Source organism: Rhinolophus sinicus, chromosome 14 (assembly GCF_057876585.1).
Source record: "Rhinolophus sinicus isolate RSI-liver-muscle chromosome 14, RSI-T2T, whole genome shotgun sequence".
Taxonomy (NCBI): domain Eukaryota; kingdom Metazoa; phylum Chordata; class Mammalia; order Chiroptera; family Rhinolophidae; genus Rhinolophus; species Rhinolophus sinicus.
Genome location: NC_142514.1, coordinates 77588529 through 77595356, shown reverse-complemented (window position 1 = coordinate 77595356; position 6828 = coordinate 77588529).

The window sequence follows — 6828 nt, the reverse complement described above, 5'->3', positions numbered from 1 at the left end:
ATCTCAGGAATGCAGTACAGAAACCACAAAATGAATAGTCAGAGAAAACAAGGAAATAGTGAAAATGAAAGGACAGGATAGCAAATTGATAAACATGCCAGATAAAGGTGGGGCAAATTGGACATTGACTGAACTCATTCTTTTTGAAAATATATATTTCTTATTTATAAAGGAATAAACACAAACATATGTTGATAAAAACACAAGACTTTTCTGGGTTAAAGGCAATTCAAGACTAATAATGTTAACTAACTGCATTATGATGTAATTGATTAGGTCCTAACTTAATTGGATCTGGGACCAAGAGAAACTTAACAGCAATTAAAGGACAGTCTGGGATGGATGGGGAAATCTGAATATGGACTGTATTATTACTATATCATGTTATTTTTGAGGGTACACTAACCGAGTTGTGGGTATTCAAAGACGTTGTGCTACTACTTCAGGGTATATGGAAAAGTATTAGGGTTTCAAGATGTCTGCATCTTAACTTTTGAACGGTACGTGAAAAAATACATATGCTTGTCTGTGTATGTGTGTGTGTGTGTGTGTGTGTTTGTGTGTGTGCACGTCTGTGTATGTGTATATATACATATATATAATATATATTATATGCATTATATATGTTATATATATAAAAGAAAATATGTAGGTGTTCACTCATTCAAGTTTTCTATACATTGCAATATTGTTGTTGGTGGTGGAAGGAAAAAAATGGTATTTGTTACCACCAACAGCATCTTGGATTTAAGAAAAATACATTATGCCTTTGAAATACATACATATGAAATATTCCCTTGTTACTACTCACATCTGCATAAGTAGGTGGTACAATTGGAGATGAAAACCTATGGGATGGCCAGTGTTGTTCAAAGAGGTTGTTTCTACCTGGTTTTCAGGATTATTAAAAATATATAAGGACATCATCCAAATGGTGGCATGAGGTGAGCCCCTGTAAAACTCCCCTGGAATTTACAACTAATCGAACAATAACACCACAAAGGACTCCCTGCACAGCAGACAGGCAAGACAAACAGGCCCACTACTGAATTCACCTCAAGGTGGGCGAATTGCGTGGGGGGGTGAGGAGGGAAGGGAGAAGTGAGGAGACGGAGCCGCGCAGGCGCAGGACACAGACATAGCTCAGTGCTCCAAGCTCGCTGCATCCCGGAACTGCCGCAGCTGCAGGAGAGGGAGGAACATGACTGCTGGGGCTTCGCTTATGTCCCATAGGGTGAGGGGGCAACATAACATGGCTGAACCCAACACTCATGGCAGAGACCTCGGAGAAAAGACTGAGGGAAGAAGGCTGAAAACGGTGGTTTAAGCCCTCACTGCCGAGCAGAGAACGGAAGGCTTAGGCACTGAGACTAACCGCCCCCTCCCTACCCTCCCAGAGCTCGCCCCGCCCCCACATGCCCGGTGCTAGAAACAGAACAGTAGCAGTCTCAGACCAAAAGAACAGAATGTTTTCTGTTCTGAGAACTGTGGACCGCAGACACACATTCGCAGCCCAACTATTTCTGGCAAAGGTGAGGGAGCAGTGGAAGCAGGACCGGCTACAGTGGTGGTCTCCACCATTACTCTGGGCCACCTCTCACAACTCAACCCTCCCCTGGCCCCACCTATCTGGGCGGATCCCTGCAGGAGTAAACAGAACTGCTGAAAAAAAGGTTCTGAATCTGGTGCAGGAAGAGATTTGGAACTTCAAAAGCTCTCCCCATACCCACACGGACACTGCGCCCTATGACCCAGGCGAACTATTAACAGAGGAGAAGCCCATCTCCCAGGGAATCCCCGCATTGTGTGAGAAGCTGGAATAGTGCAGAGAAAACATAGCACTACCGTGTAAGAGAGAAAAAAAAGGCTGCAGTCGGAGAGAAAATAAAACATTCTACCAAAAAGTACTGGAAAACAAAAGAAAGACCTTTGCTATCAACCTGTTGCAGAAGACACTCCTGTCGATATCTAGGAAGAAAAATAATAAATCAGTAATTGCCATGAATAACCAAGGCAGCAAGGCAGCTCAGAAAGAAAGTGAAAGTCTCCAGAAAACGAACTTAAAGATAGGGAAATATGTGACTTAAATGACAGAGCACTCAAGATTGCAGTTCTGAGAAAACTCAACGAGCTGCAAGAAAACAGAAAAAGGCAGTTTAATGAACTCAGAAACACAATCAAAGAACAACGTGAGCATTTTACGAAAGAGATTCAAATTTTAAAAAAGAACCAAATAGAATTTCTGGAGATTAAGAGCTCAATAGAAGAAATGAAGAATGAAATAACCAGCTTGGGTAGTAGAGTTGACCAGATGGAGGAAACAATCAGTGACATCGAAGGTAGGAACCTGGAAATGACACAGATGGAAGAAGAAAGAGACTTGAGACTTAAAAGAAATGAAAGAACTCTACAAGAACTTTCTGACTCCATCAGAAAGAGCAATACAAGAATAATGGTCATACCAGAAGGAGAAGAAAGAGAGACGGGAACAGAGAATATATTCAAACAAATTGTCGATTAGAAATTCCCAAACTTGTGGACAGAACTGGATCCTCGAATCCAAGAAGCAAATAGAACACCTAATTACCTCAATCCCAACAGGCCTTCTCAAAGACACATTGTATTGAAGGTGTATAAAATCACGACAAAGAAAGAATCCTCAAGGCAGCCAGGGAAAAGAAGATGCTAACCTTCAAAGAAAGCCCATTAGATTATCATCAGATTTTTCAGCAGAATCTCTACGAGCCAGGAGGGAGTGGAACCAAATATTCAAACTATTGAAAGAGAGAAATCATGAGCCAAGAATAATATATCCAGCAAAGATATCCTTTAGATATGAAGGAGGAATAAAGACCTTTCCAGACATACGGAAGCTGAGGGAAATTTCTAATATATGACCTGCACTACAAGAAATACTAAAGAAGGCTATTCGACCACCATTAACAGGGACAATTTGGGGCAACCAAAACATAAAAAGGGGGACAGTAAAGGCCTGAACTGGAATATGGGAATGGAGAAAGTAAGTGTGCTGAAGAAAATGGAATACTCTAGATATCAAACTTTCTTTTACATAAACTTAAGGGTAACCACTCAAAAAAAAAAAAAAATCCAGAACTGAAATATACACTGTAATAAAAGAAGAAACAGAGGGAAACATCATAGAATACCACCACACAGAAATAATAGACAACACAAAAAGGCAAAGAAATAATGGAGACACAGCCTTACCAGAAAACTAAAGATAGAATCATAGGAAACCTCACATATCAATAATCACCCTAAATGTAAAAGAACTGAACTCACCAATAAAAAGGCACAGAGTAGCAGACTGGATCAAAAAACTAAACCCAACCATATGTTGTCTCCAAGAGACACATCTCAGCTTCAAGGAAAAACATAGACTCAAAGTGAAAGGATGTAAATTCACACTCCAAGAAAATGGTACTCAGACAAAATCAGGCATAGCCATAATGTATCAGATGAAACAGACTTCAGGGTGAAAAAGATAACAAGAGACAAAGATGGACATTTCATAAAGGTAAAGGGGTCTGTACAACAAGAAGATATAACAGTCATCAATATTTATGCCCCCCAATCAGGGAGCACCGAAATATACCAAGCAACTACTAACAGAACTAAAGGGAGAAATTGACCAAAACACAGTTGTACTAGGGGATTTAAATACATCATTGACAGCTATGGATAGACATCCAAACAGAAAATAAATAACGAAATAGCAGCCCTAAATGACACATTAGATGAAATGGACATAATTGACATTTATAGAGCACTTCATCCTAACAACATCAGACTATACATTCCTTTCTAGTGTACATGGAACATTCTCAACGATACACCATATATAAGGACACAAATATAAGAACCATATATAAGAACATGACAGGGATGTCCCCTATCACCTCTGCTTTTCAACATAGTGTTGGAAGTCCTTGCCAGAGCAATCAGGCAAGAGAAAGAAATAAAAGGCATCCAAATTGGGAATGAAGAAGTTAAATTATCACTCTTTGCAGATGACATGATGCTATATATAGAAAACCCTGAAGACTCCACCAAAAAGCTATTAGAAACAATCAACGAATACAGTAAAGTTGCTGGCTACAAAATCAACGTACAAAAGTCTATTGCATTCCCATATACTAACAAAGAAATCTCAGAAAAAGAAATACAAAAAACAATATCTTTTGCAATTGCAGCAAAAAGAATAAAATACCTAGGAATAAACTCAACCAAGGATGTGAAGGACCTATAAGCTGAAAACCGTAAGATATTTTAGAAAGAAATTGAAGAAGACACAAAGAAATGGAAAGACATTCCATGCTCATGGATTGGAAGAATCAACATAGTTGAAATGCCCATATGACCCAAAGCGATATACAGATTTAATGCAATCCCCATCAAAATCCCAATGATATTTTTTAAAGAAATAGAACAGAAAATCATCAGATTTGTTCGGACCCACAAAAGACCCCGAATAGCCAAAGCAATCCTAAGAAAAAAGAACAATACTGGAGGTATCACACTCCCTGACTTTAGCTTGTACTACAGGGCTACAATAATCAAAACAGCATGGTATTGGCAGAAAAACAGACACATAGACCAATGGAATAGAATTGAGAGCCCATAAATAAAACCACATAAATATGGACAGATAATTTTTGACAAAGAAGCTAAAAACATACAATGGAACAAAGACAGCCTCTTCAATAAATGGTGCTGGGAGAATTGGATAGCCATGTGCAAAAGAATGAAAATGGACTGCTATCTGTCACCATGTACCAAAATTAATTCAAAATGGATCAAAGACTTAAGCATGAGACCTGACACAATAAACTGCATAGAAGAAAACAGGTACTAAACTTATGCACATTGTGTTCAAAGAGCATTTTATAAATTTGACTCCAAAGGCAATGGAAATAAAAGCTAAAATAAATGAATGGGACTATATGAAACTTAAAAGCTTCTGCACAGCAAAAGAAACCATCGACAAAATAAAGAGGCAACCAACTGAATGGGAGAAGATTTTTGCAAACAGTGCCTCCGATAAGGGTCTAATATCCAAAACATACAAGGAACTCATGAAACTCAACAACAAAAAAACAAACAACCCAATGAAAAATGGACAGAGGACCACAAGAGACATTTCTCCAAAGAGGACATACAAATGGCAAAGAGACATATGAAAAAATGCTCAACATCACTAATCATCAGAGAAATGCAAATAAAAATCACAATGAGCTCTCACCTCACCCCAGTCAGAATGGGTATCATCAACAAGACAAATAGTAACAAGTGTTGGAGAGGCTGTGGAGAAAAAGGAACCCTCATACACTGTTGGTGGGAATGCAGACTGGTGTAGCCGTTATGGAAGGCAGTGTGGAGGTTCCTCAAAAAATTACGAATAGAGTTACCATATGACCCAGCAACCCCTCTCCTGGGTATCTACCAAAAAAATCTAAAAACATTTATACTTAAAGACACGTGTGCTCCAATGTTCATTGCAGCTTTGTTTACGGTGGCCAACACATGGAAACAACCAAAATGTCCTTCGATAGATGAATGGATAAAGAAGTTGTGGTATATATACACAATGGAATGCTATTCAGCAGTAAGAAAACATGATATAGGAACATTTGTGACAACATAGATGGATCTTGAGAGTATGATGCTAAGCGAAATAAGTCAGACAGAAAAAGCAGAAACCCATATGATTTCACTGATATGTGGTATATAAACCAAAAACAACAAAAGAACAAGATAAACAAATGAGAAACAAAAACTCATAGTACAGACAATAGTTTAGTGGTTACCAGAGAGTAAGGGGAGGTGGGGGGTGGGAGATGAGGGTAAGGGGGATCAAATATATGGTGATGGAAGGAGAACTGACTCTGGGTGGTGAACACACAATGGGATTTATAGATGATGTAATACAGAATTGTACACCTGAAATCTATGTAGTTTTACTAACAATTGTCTCCCCGATAAATTAAAAAAATATATAAAAACAACCTTTTAGAAAAAGAAATTTACAATAAAATAGGTCATAAGCAAATTAATTACTCCTAAGAAGCCGAAAGTAAATATTGTCCTTTTTAGATTTAAAACTCACTTTAAAACTTCTGAAAAATTCTTAAGTTTCTTCTGCGACATCTGCCTCCTCTTGGAATAGGAGTATACACTCCTTTAGAGATGGATATTTCTCTGAAGGAGAAAAGTAACATCTATACGTTCACAAAAAGTAAATGCAAACTCAAAAGGACAAATATGATGAGCGGATTGAAGATATTATTTCTTCTTGAGAAATAAAAACATGCATTTATGAGTACAAAAAGAAGAGTATTTTCATTGAAAACATTGTTTGGAAACAAATTTACAATCATTGCTTTCCCTAATGCTTTGCGTAAGACGTGACAAACACTCCCATTATAATGGATCCCATTATAATGTACACTAAAGAAAGGCAAATAGCATTTCCATTTTGTTCTCTTCTCTGAGTTGTTGGTTTGAATTAGCAAAAATTAATCACTGCTTCAAACTTAATATTAGATATTTTAAATAAACAATAAGAAAAACACAAAAATCACCTCAAATTGTATTATGGTTTGAAACCTTGTTTGCTGATGACTGTGCAGGACTAATCAGTGATGGAGAAGAAGTCATCACAGAAAAACTAAAACTGATTGGAGGCTGTGAAACTGGTGATGGGTTGAGTGAGTCTCGGTAATACTGGTACTTCCATTTCCTAGAACACAGTATGTTTTATAATGTTATAGTTCATCTTTTCTGTCATTCTTTTATCTCTATATTTTT